Below are 13,011 nucleotides of genomic sequence, written 5' to 3' on the forward strand. Positions count from 1 at the left end.
CCCGAAATCGCGTTTTTTCACATTTTTTCCAAAAAAGCTACTGTGCTCCTGCATGAGCGATTACGTCGCTTGCTCACCAACCTTCAAGACCATTTCCTTGCTGCTGGCGCCGTGGATTCACCTGCATGTCAACGCCATTGTCATAGTAAACCCAGGTATTTATCGGTATCCATCTGTGTACCATGGTTTTTGCATAATTCACCAAAATAAGCAAGAAACGAGAGAAAACACTGTAATTACCAGAAAATCTTCGGTGACCAGCGTTTCATTTCCCACTGTAAGCTGAATTCACCTACAGAGTTTCCGCATTGAGCCAAATTACCATGAATTCACTGTTTGTTTGCGCAGTCGCAAATCTAAACCTCTGCTAGACAAATCCACCAGGAAGGCCACCCTCAAACCCAGCATTTGCTCATTTAAATATCTCCCTGGAGCATTTCAACTCAGTTTCTCCTCTGTCTACCCTGCCCTCTCTGAAAATTGCCCCCTCATTGGAAATTCACTGCTCTGTATCACTGTGCTCAGAAAATCAAGTTCAAATCCAATTCCAAGTATCAGTGGACCATGGAAGCCCCAGTAGCTCTAAACATTCCACCTTTAAATGCCCCACAAAGAGAGCTAGAATGGCTGCCCCTGGCTGACAGAGACTACCAGATGGCAGAGGGAATCCCAGATTACAACAAATACCATATTCATGTACTCAATGAGCTGAAAGCCAAACACCTCAGTGGAAATGATATTCTAGGGATTTGGGACTCCAATTTGCCCATCTTCAATCTTCCTCAAGTCAATATCCTACCAGATTTAATCCATCGATGTAGTGCCAACTATGATCCATGTCAGAGAGCTGTACTCAGTCCCTCAGGCTCAGTTTTGTTCCATGTCACCCCTGAGGCTATAAATCAAATGCTGCACTTTCATAATACAAAGCCATTGACTCCTCTATCCATGATGGATTTGATAAAGCAAGGAGGCAAGCTGTCCAGTGCTCAAATTATAAAGATCAATCAATTATTCATTCAATCAGGCTCTCAGACTGTAAGGACTCCTCCTATTGGAAATGTATATCTCAATGAGTTGGGCAAAATGCTTGTGGATATGATCAGTTATGTCCTGGGATACAGATCAACTGAGGATGTTGATGAAACCATTCTGGCAATGATGTCTATCTTCTCCCCTGGAAAGCCTCCTTCTATTCACTATGATTATGCTACATACATTGCCAATAAAATTCATGAGCAATTGATGAATTTAGAGAGGGAAAGGATATTTAGATACACTTCTTACATCTATCACTTGTTCCTATTCTATCAGCCTGATAGCTTCCCTATTACTCTCAAGAAGTTTGATGCTCAGGGAAACCAAAGGTCTGTGGTATTTTGGTCTTCAATCTGCCATCACATATCTTTTTCACCATACAGCTACTGTGAATTCATAGACCTTTTTATCCATCCAGCCATGTCCTTGCTGTTGAGCTCTCCTCCTCCAAGATTGACAGATGAGATGCAAAGAATCCTCCAGCTCTCAAAGGCCTACAACATTGGGGATTGGTACTTTTACCAACACCATACAGTGATCAGAATATATGGTTGTGAGTTAGCCCCATACAGGCTACCAAGATATGTCCCTATGAGACTTTTTTCTTTAGAATATTTCAGACAATTTGGAAATGCAGACATGATCCATTTCCACAGTAAGAATAAAAAGGCTCAACTCAAAGTCAAAAACCAGCTAGGCCCATTTATTTATAACAAAAGAGAAGAGGCATGGCAAGAAGCAGATAAGATCCTAAAGTGCCTCGGGTTGCAAACCAGCTTCCTCTGGATACCCTATGATCCCAATCACTTCATTAGTCTTAGAAGGGTCAAATATAAGTTGGCTAGCTATGATCATGTCAGGTTGCCTCATATTGAAAAATATGCAAATCTATTAAGATGGAAAGAGGGCACCCTAGAAGAGGCAAGTACTAAAGAGGAACTAGCACAAAAAGAAGCAAAGATATTTGAGAAGGAAGCTGACTTGGAAAATTGTGGACAGGTTTCTTCTTCTTATCATACTCAACTTGGAGCAGCTGCCTCATCCTCTACAGCCCCCCAGCAAGCAGCTCAAACTACTCCTCAAGCAGCTAGTACAGACAAGGGGAAAGAAATGGAGCAGGGCCAGACACTCCCAACAGCAGAACAACAGAAAGAACAGACCGAACAACAAGAAGAAATGGTTGAGGCCCCTGTATCTACAGAGAAACAGGCTCAAGAAAGTGTGCCCCCAAGGCAGGAAACAACAGTGGATACCTCGGTGCTCCAAACCCCGTTGAATGAAGAGAGAACCAGGAAGAGGGACAGACAACAAGAAACTCCCCTCACTACATCAGCAAGTCAACAAGGGGAGAAAAGGCAAAGATTAAACCCTTTTTCTGAAGAAGAGATGCCTATTGAACCATCCATGGGTATGGGCCCCCCTAGCATGGAAGCATCAGCCAGTTCCTTCCAACAGGAACAAGAAAGACCACTTGGAGGAGAGGTCAGCTCCTCAAGCCAGCAAAGAAGGGCAGAGTCTGGAATCAAGAAGCAATTCATGGATATAAAAGCTAGGAATGAGCCAGTCAGACTCCAGCTTTACAATCATTTACTTAAGATGGCTCCCACCAACCAACAGAGGCTCATGTCAGCATATGACATTGCAGAAGGAAAGATGACTATGAGCCATTTCATGCTTGCCTTGCTGCAGCCACAGTCAGCTGCAGATTACATCAGGACCAACCTGGAAGTGTTTGCGAAGGACATCCACCCAATGGACCAAATAGAGCTACACAAGCAAACGGGTGAGATGGTCTACTCAACTCTTGCAGACAAAACACTTCTAGCACATAAACTGCAAAATTCTCTCCATAATACTACTGCCCAACTAGAATTGGAGAAAGCTTCTTCTCAAGCCAAAGACAACAGGATTAGGTCTTTGGAAGATATCATTATAGAGCTTGGGCATGACCCAAGTGATCCCAAAGCTGTGCAGGCACTAATGAAGAAAAAGGATGAAGATATATCAGCTTTGAGGAAGATGGTCAAACTTCCATCAACCCTTCACCCCCAAACAGAAGATGTTGCTCAGCAGAGAAAGGATCAAGATGTAGCAGCCATGCTGCTGACATTACACAAGCAACTAGTAGAAACAGAAGGACGATTGGTAGCTACAGAGGGTGCATTAGAGGAAGCCTTGAAACAGAAACAAGGAGAGCAGATATCTCAGCCCTCTCAGCCAGTAATTAACCTTGAGGAGCCTCCTCAAATTATAAGTCCTCCCACAGGACAAACACCAGAGGCAGGCCCTTCAGCAGCAGCACCAGCAACAACATCAGGACAGACACCCAGCCTTGATATGCAAAATATGATGAAAGAACTTCAAGCTCTGGAGGCCCAGATGGCAGAACTAAATGAGGCCAAGGAAAAATTGGCTACACTTAATGAAAAATATGATAAATCAAAGCAAAGTGTAGCTGAAAAAACGAGAGGTAAGGGCTCTTGAGAAGAAAATAAAAGAACTGGATAAAGAGCTCTCTCTTGATAAAGTTGTAGCTGAAATCAAGAAAGTCCTGTGGACCAATATTGGTTAGTCTATAACAGATCAATGGCAATATATTGAAACCATCCATGAGCATATAGATCTCATAGGCAGGGCCCAAAAATAAAGCCAAAGAGCAAGGGAATCTCTAGGCAATATGCCTGAGATAGCCAATAGGATGATCAATGTCCTTAACAATCGCACAGGCCCCCAGCTGGCAGCAATGGGTATCTCTAACAGAACTGATACCATTTTACTAGTAAAGAGGGTGCTCACTTTGAGAAATCATGTGCAAACATTGGATAGAAGGTGCCAGGAAATGCAGACAGAGGTGAACAAATTCATGGAGAAATTTACAGCATTACATAACAGAGGCCTTCCCAGCTTAGTAACCAGTGCAGGTAGGTTACTATCTCATGAAAACTATGCCAAGAGGGTAAATACATATGCCACAAATCAGATCACTGCAGCATCAAGTGCCCCAGAGGAAACAGGGCCTGCATCTGGGCAGAGTCTCTATGACAAAATAGAGAATTTGTTTTTTATCATGAATGAGATTAGACATCTATTTGAAGTGCCTCCAAATTACTACAAATATACTGAGGCAGATGAAACCTTAGGCATAATTTTGAGACATCAGTTGCCTACTCAGGAATGGTGGACAAGCATGATACAGACATTGCTGTGAAGAAACAGATTTTTTCACCAAATTTTTGTACATCAATTATAAGTCATCATGTTCAGAAAATTGATATATTCACTATGACTGGAGAGGAGTGGACAGAGCCAACTCAGAAAACAAATTTGGCCACTAAAGCAACACCGACAGATGCAGATGACGGGGCTGAGATAGCTGCAGCACGACAAAGCAATAAAGGGCGTATCACTCAGAATCAATACAAAGCACCCGACAGACCCAGTTGCCCTCAAAAGTCAAGAATTTCTGACAAACAGCAAACAGCTGTTGTATGTGTATTTAAGTAGCTTTTAATTTTGTAAGAAATATCTTAGAAAGTTCGTAGGAGTAGTTATTGTGCAATAACTCAGTGCTGAGATATTTTTGTGATATTTTTGTATATATGCACCCCCGCATAGCTTATTGGGGGTTATTGTTACTCATTTGTTCAAGAGAACTCGACTGTATTTCCTCTGAAAGAAATAATACAAAGGAGCTGTTGGTTGTCCAAAGGAATGAGTTTGGCTTGGAGCTGATGTGATGAAATTATTGGCTGCTGCAGGATTCTCGTGTTATGGCATGATACAATAAGTGTTTTCTAACTGTATTTGTGTTTCATCTCTTGCATAATCTGTCTATGATGTATGGTCATTAGTCTTGGTAGAAAGGTAAAAGACTAGTTCAGGGTTTGTCCATTAAAGACACCCTAAACTCAATCCTTACTACTAAATATGTTTTCTTCATGGTTAGCTGCAACTATGGAATTCTTAAATGCTCCTATTTGCTCTAGTCAGATGATAAGTCTTTATTCAGTAATTCTCTTTTACTGCTGAGTAGGATTTGTTCTTCATTTCGTGTTGCTCTGTGAAAGAACTCTTGATTGCCTTTCTCGGTGTAATTTGTACTGTTTCTTTTCTAAAAATCAAAGTTTGTATCATGAATACCCATCTAGCCTTGCAGTGAACCTCTCTTTATCACATATAGCAAACACTTTCATTTCTGGACTCCACATGCCCAATGGATTGAACTCTCTTTGGTATTTGCATGCCCTTCCTTGAACAACATCCTGCAACCAAAATTCAAACAAAGCTCCCATCTCATAACTAGCCTAAAATCTTCAAAAAACAAAGTTAAAACTAAAAGAGAGAGCCCTCTCTGATTACAGGTAGGCTAGAACCTGTAATCCAAAGCTTGGTTAGTGGTTACCCCGGCCGTATTCCCTCAGGAGTCAAAGGGAACAACCTGGGTGTTAACAAGAGGAATCAAATGTGTGGCTATCAAAGGAATAATGATTGAAAGAGGAAAGAGAAGCATCATGCTTCTGTAGCTGACCTTGAGGAATCCTCACATAAGAGGAGGCTTATAAAGAGAGATTTTGATGATGAATACTCATTTTATTTTGCTTTTACAAGTTCCATTACAGGTCATGATGAAATATGATTGGTGGACAATGGTGCCTCTAGGCACATGATTGGAAGTTGTGAGAACTTCTCCGAATTGGTTGAAAAGAAGATAGCTCAAAGAGTTGAGCTTGGAGATAATGGAAAATATGAAGTCAAGGGCATTGGATCATCATCCTTCCAATTGGAATAAGGAGGTAATGTATCTATTAACAATATTTATATGTTCGTTGTTTGAATAAGAACTTGTTTTCTATTTTATCTCTTGAAAACAAAGGATATAGAATTAATTTGTGGATGGACAAGTTCTAGTATGGAAGAAGGATGCCTCCCTTGAATCCACTAAAGTCATTGGTGTATGAATTGGAGGCCTATATAGTCTCATTGGTTGCTCAATCCAAGCCCCAATACACAACAAATCTGATCTTTGTGGACTATGGCATCGAAGGTACACTCGTGTTTATTATAAAGCATTGTCTAGAATGAAAGATTTTGTTAAAGGTGTACTGAAAATCAAAATTGAACATGATGGAGTTTGTAAGGGATTTGCACTTGGGATAAATGTTAAAGGAAGATGTACTAGCAATGATAGTAGATCCAAAGGAATCTTGATCTTATGCACTCTGATGTTTATGGGCCTATGTCTGATAAGACCTTAGGTGGAAATTTGCATTATAGCCCTTTTATTGATGATTACTCTCATACGACATGGATTTATCTCTTGAAATCCAAAGATGGAGTATTTGAAAATTTTCAGGAATTCAAGGCACAGGTTGAAAATGTTGTAGGAAGAAGGATCAAGACTTTAAGGTCTGACAATGGAGGAGAATATGTATCCAAGGAATTGATTGCTTTTTGCAAGGATATTGGAATTAAGAGGGAGTTGATAGTTCCCTACTATCCTCAACAAAATGGAATTACCAAAAGGAAGAATAGGACTATTATGGAAGTTGCCAAGGCCATGCTTCATGATCAAGAGTTGCCTATGTTTCTTTGGGGAGAAGCTGCAAGAACATTTTTTTATGTTCAAAATAGATGCCCACATTGAGTCTTGGACTACAAGACTCCCGAAGAAGTATTCACAGGTGAGAAACCCAATGTTGAGCATTTAAGAATCTTTGGTTGTCCTATTTATCTTCATGTGCTCAAGGAGAAAAGGATGGATTTGGAACCTTTCGAGAAGAAAGGAACTTTTGTTGGTTACAATGAAAACTTAGAGACCTTTAAGGTCTATGTACCAGGGAAACGTTCTATTGAAACTTGTAGGGATGTTATCTTTGATGAGGATGCTGCTTTCTGGAAGTCCAAGGGTTCACACTTGGACTCTAATGATGAGATGCAGGTGGCTCCAAAGAATGTGGAATCGAAATCTAAAGAACCTGAATTGATGGAACAAGATCCTCATGAAGAATTTGATGATCATGAATTTGTTGAATCTCCAAGAGCCATTGTACCTAAGACTAGAAAGAGACTTGCCTAGCTTGAAAGAACATTGAAGGAAGCTGAAGGACATGCTGCACCTCGTGGGACCTTCAGGGAAAGCAAGAAGCTGAAGAAGTATTCTGGTTATGCAACAATGATGTGCAAGATCAAGTAGTCCGAGCCATCCATATATGAGGAATCCACTGAGCATCAAGTTTGGAAAGATGCTATGTTCGATGTAACAACCCTGGTTAAAAACTCATGTAAAAATATATATGACCATGGTTGATGGGACACATATTCCAAGCTGAATGTTGGGAAAAACATCCTAGTGGGTGTTCATTTTGGTTATTATGGCTAAGTAAATTGACAAAGGCAATGGCTAAGGCTTTGGAAATGCAAAATGACATTTTGGCACATTTCTTTATGAAAATAAAGGAAAATAAGAGAAAATGAAGGTGAAAGGTCACAAATTGCATGTGAGGAGGTCAAATGAAGGAAAGCAATGGAAATGGAAGAAAATAGAGGCCTCATTAATAAAAAGGCTTTTGAGGATCAATGGGTAGGCTTGCTCAGTGTAGCTTTGTGTCAGTTTAGTTTTGGAGCTCTCTCATTATTCTCTCTCTCTCTCTCTCTCTTATACACTTAGAGTTTTCTTGGAGCACTTGGGCACTGGATCAAGAAAGGCAAAGAATGCAAGAGGAAGAAAAGATCAAGCATGGGAAAGCAAGATCAAACAATTACAACATGATTCTTTGCAGGTATGGATTTGCATGTGTGATTTCCTTGCTAGGTTTGGCATGCATAGTATTGCATGTGGTTCTTTTGCTATTATGGCATGGGTTCTACTAGGAGTGACATTTTTTTCAGCCTAGCCTTGCCATTTCTTGATAGCCTTGATGAGATGGGTTCTCATACCTCGGTTGAGCTGGATTGTCGGATGGATTCGAAGCTGAGTGGGGTGGATCTTCGAAATGACAAACACATGGCCTAGTGGTCCCTGAAAAGGATTGTGGATCACTGTAAATCCATTGTCCTAGTAACCATTGAGCCAAACTGTGGGTTGCGGTAAAGCCAGGATTGTGTGCCTCGGTGGGCTTAGGAATCCTTGCTGGTGAATGGCGGGATATACGGTAAAGCCAAGAGGTGGATTTCTCTTCGTTGGGCCTAGTAGTCATGTGATGGGATGTACGGTAAAGCCTAGAGAGTGGGTTTCAGTGTAGGGCCTAATGATCCGTGGATCGGGTTGTGGATTACGGTAAAGCTTGAGAAACTAGGAGGCGCTCAAATTCCTCACGGTGTAGGTGGAGAACTCCAGTAGCATCCATGCTTGTTTGGTTATTTTTGGTTAGTTATGAGTCCCACATTCATGCTTGGAATATGGCAAAGGGGTGATTGAATGAAGAGAGACTTGGCTCAGTCAATATGGTTGGGTGGAACGTGGTAGTCCCATCACCGGTTGGTTTTTGCATTCATTAATGAGAAATTCATTCCCTTGGTTTTCATGTTGAAATGTACTGGTCTATATGTGGATTTTATGGCTGATGTATTTATGGCATTTCTGTTATTATTATGCTGGTTATATATATGTTTTATGGCAACAACTATGTATGACTCTCATCATGTTTTTACTTGTAATTGAATGGACAATGTATCTATGACTCAATAGATGATAATGCAGCCAATGACATGAAGGAACAATGGTTCTTAGTTATTCTCAGATAAGTATTAGATCTCTATACTTAATTATGTTGTTTACACCTATTGATTACATGTTGGCAATATGTTTGACAAAATGCCTATGATGGCTAGTAGGGGTCGGGTTAAGGGCTTATTTAACTAATTATTTTTGCATCATTTTTTCCCTCTTATTTTAATTTTCTTAAGAATTCATTCCATTCTGGGCAGTGACCTGGGCTTTGGGCTTGAAAAAGTGGTTCAAATCTCGATGACACTGGCACAGAAATGGACAAATTGGTCCATGGACGCTGGCATGTAGACCTGTGAGAGTGTCCAAAGGTCCCTGGACGCTACCATGCCCATAACATGAGAGCGTCAAGAGGGAAAGTGATCAGAAGTTTCAGTGGGACCCAAGGGAAAGTTGCCCTCCATTTCCTTAAGGTCACATAGGAGGTCGAATCCAACCATAGTAGTCTCTCGTCACATGTTTACTCCGGTTGGCCGATTACTTGGGTAGATGTGGGAGGAGGGTGTTACATTCAAAGAGTATTAATCTATATTGTAGAATGATGTTTGGGAAATTGTGCTAAGGCTTGTAGGGAAATATGTTGTGTTTTCCAAATGGATTCACAAAATCAAGCATGTAGTTGATGGAAGTGTCGAGAAGTACAAGGAAATATTTGTGGCCTGAGGATTCTCCCATGAAGAGGGAGAGGATTACGAAGAAATGTTTGCTCCCATTGCCATGTATGCTTCTATTAGATCTGTCATTGGTCTTGCTTCTATTGCAGGTTGGAAATTGCATCAAATGTATGCCAATACTTATTTTGAAGGGATTCGTTGAAGAGGAATTCTATATTGAGCAACCTCAAGGACTTGAGGTTCATCATAGAGAGACACATGTTTGAAATTTAATAAAGCCCTTTATGGGCTAAAGCACACTCCTCATACATGGTACTCCCGTATTGATGGTTATTTGTTGAGTCTTGGTTTCAAAAAGAGCGATGCTGATTTGAACTTGTACTTCAAAGTTGTTGAAGGCGAGCCCTTGATTTTGCTGCTGTATGTAGATGATTTATTTCTGACAGGGGTTGAAGTTTTGATTGTCCAGTGTAAGAGGAGTTGATTTCTAAATTTGAGATGAAGGATATTGGTCATATGCATTATTATTTGGGATTGGAAATTTGGCAAAAGCCTGATGGAATCTTTGTTGTCCAAGGCAAGTACACTATTAAGATCCTTCAAAGATTTGGCATGATGGATTGCAAGTCCATGGACACTCATATGGTGACGAATTTGAAGAAGATACAAGATTGACTCTGACATGATTGATCCCTCTATGTATCAAAAATTAATTGGCTCGTTGAACTATCTTGTGAACATTAGACCCGATATTTGTGATGCTGTAAACATATTGATCCAATTCTTGGTTGAGCCCCGACATTTGCATTGGGTTGCATCAAAACACATATTGAGATATTTGGATGGTACCATTGATTATGGTTTGAGATATTCTTCTAATGGAGAATGGTAGTTGCATGGTTTCACTGACGCTGATTGGGATGGAAGCTATGATGATAGAAAGAGCACTTCTGGATTTTGTTTTAGCCTACGCTCTGCTATGATTTCATGGTCTAGTATCAGACAAAATTTTGTTGCTGTGAGTACGACTGAAGCTGAGTATATAGTTGCATATTCTACCTATTTTCAGTCTGTGTGGCTTTGAAATTTGTTTGATCAAGTGCTGGAATTGACCATTATATATTGTGATAAACAAAGCTTTGTGAAGCTTTTGGAGAATCTGAATTTGCATGACAGGTTGAAGCACATTGAGATCATGTATCATTACATATGGAATATTGTCTAGGGGGGAGTTGTGATGCTCGAGTATGTCCCTACTGTTTTGCAAATTGCTTATGTTTTGACAAAGCCTTTTATGCAACCAGATCAAAAATAGCTAGATCAACGACTTAAAAGCTATCATATTCAAGGGTGAAACCTCCTTTACATTACATAAATAAACAATTCTTGGATGATTCAAATGACAAAACCTCCTTTCTATATATAGGAGTCTAAGGGGTCACAATATAATCAGAGCCGACATAACAATAATAATGTAAGGGCACATCAATAACAATAGTGGGCTTCTGTGGGGCATAATAATAAGAATATGGGTACTACACGGGCACAACAATAATAATAACGAGCTACACTGAAAATAAAAATGAGGGAATACACTAGTATTATAGGGACCTAACATGCATCTGTCCTTCAAAAAAGTGTTGTCCTTAATGCTTGAGTAGTTATGGATGCTTCTGTATAAAATTCTCATCCTCCCATGAGGAATCTTTAGCGGGTAAGTTCTTCCATTTGATGAGATACTTTGAAATTGATCGAATTCGTAGCTGTCAAGTTCTTGTTTCTGTGACTGTTTCAGGTTCCAATATGATTTTTCCTTCCTCATCAAGTTTTGTCAATATTGTTTGAACTAGGAGCTTGTCACCTATAACCTTCTTTAAGCATGAAACATGGAAAATTGGATGCACTCAGGAAGATGAAGGAAGCTCCAATTTGTATGCCATAGTACCAATCTTTTGCAACACCTTGTAAGGACCATAGTACTTTGGTGATAATTTATTATCCTTCTTAGCTTGCTTGAGGGACATTTGTTTGTATGGTTGTAGCCGTAAAAATGCACAGTCACCTCCATCAAAACTTCTTTTGCTGTGATGCTGATCTTCCTATTGTTTCATTCTATTCTACGCCAAAGTGAGGCTATCCTTTAAGAGTTGGAGAACTTGTTGTTGATGCTCAATGTGATTTTCTACTACTTGAACCTTAGAATTTTCTCTCAAAGATGATGTGATGGATGGAATTAAGTGTTATACCACCATTTAGCCAGAGGTAACCACTTGATCCATTGTGTTTGTTTATCAGATACAAAGCAATGAAGATATCCTTCCAAACATTTGTTCACTATCTTAGTTTTCCCATAAGATTGAGGATGATAAGATGAGCTATGAGCTAATTGAGTACCAAGACAAGAAAATAATTCTGTCCAAAAATTTCTAGTGAAAATGGGATCTCTGTCGCTTACAATAATCTTTGGGTTTCCATGTAGATTTTGAATTGTTTCCATAAATGCAGTAGCAACTTTATTGGCTTTAAATGGATGAGATAATGCACAAAAATGTGCATATTTGGTAAGTCTATCAACTACCACCATGATGACACTCTTTTCTTCTGACTTGGGTAAATCTGTGATAAAATCCATTGAAACCTCCTCCCAGTGTTGACTTGGGATGACTAAAGGTTGTAACATACCCAGGGTCTTAAGTTTCAACTTTATTTTGTTTGCAAACTAAACATTCCGCCACAAACTTTTGAATATAAGATTTAAGGCCCTCCCAAAAAAAATTCCTTCTTGACGTTGTGGTAAGTTTTTAAAAATCTCGAGTGCCCTCCTAAGGGAGATGTGTGCAATTCGAAAAGAATCTTTTGTTTGAGCTGAGAATTCTTACAAAGATATAAGCGATCTTTGTACCATAATGAATCATTTTTCCAGCTAAATGTATCAGATATACTGGGATCTTGCTGCAAATTTTGAATGAACGTCCACACTTCTTCCTCATTCTTCCATTCATCCCTTGCTTTAGTTATCCAATCTGGTTGGATAATAGAAATGGCACAAAGAAATCCTTCCACATCTTCATCATCTCTTGAGAGTGCATCTGCAACAACATTTTGCTTCCCTTTTTTGTAGATGATTTGAAAGTCATAACCCAAAATCTTTGTGATCCATTTTTGCTGCTCTTCTAAAGATAATATTTGTTCTAAAAAGTATTTAAGACTATTGTGTTCTGTTTTTACCTTGAAGTGTCTTCCCATTAGGTAAGGTCGCCATTATTTTAGTGCATGTAGTATTGCTAACATTTCCTTCTCATAAATAGGTTTGTGTAAATACTTTTATTTGATTGGACGACTTTCAAAAAGAAATGGGTCTTCCTTCTTGCATTAAAACAATACCAATTCCATTTCCCGAGGCATCACATTCCATAATAAATGTTTTTGTGGAGTCTGTCGTGGCTAAGACTGGTGCTTGGCACATTGCCTCTTTAAGATGTTCAAAGGCCTTAGTTGCTTATGGAGTCCAAAAAAATGCATCTTTCTTCAGTAATGTTGTTAGAGGTGCTGCTATTCTCCCATAATTCTTAACAAACTTGTTATAATACCTTGTCAACCCAAGAAATCCTTGAAGATGATTTATGGTTGTGG

The sequence above is a fragment of the Pinus tabuliformis genome, chromosome 4_1 (assembly GCF_031772625.1).
Source record: "Pinus tabuliformis cultivar Carrire ecotype Pingquan chromosome 4_1, CPIR1, whole genome shotgun sequence".
Lineage (NCBI taxonomy): Eukaryota > Viridiplantae > Streptophyta > Pinopsida > Pinales > Pinaceae > Pinus > Pinus tabuliformis.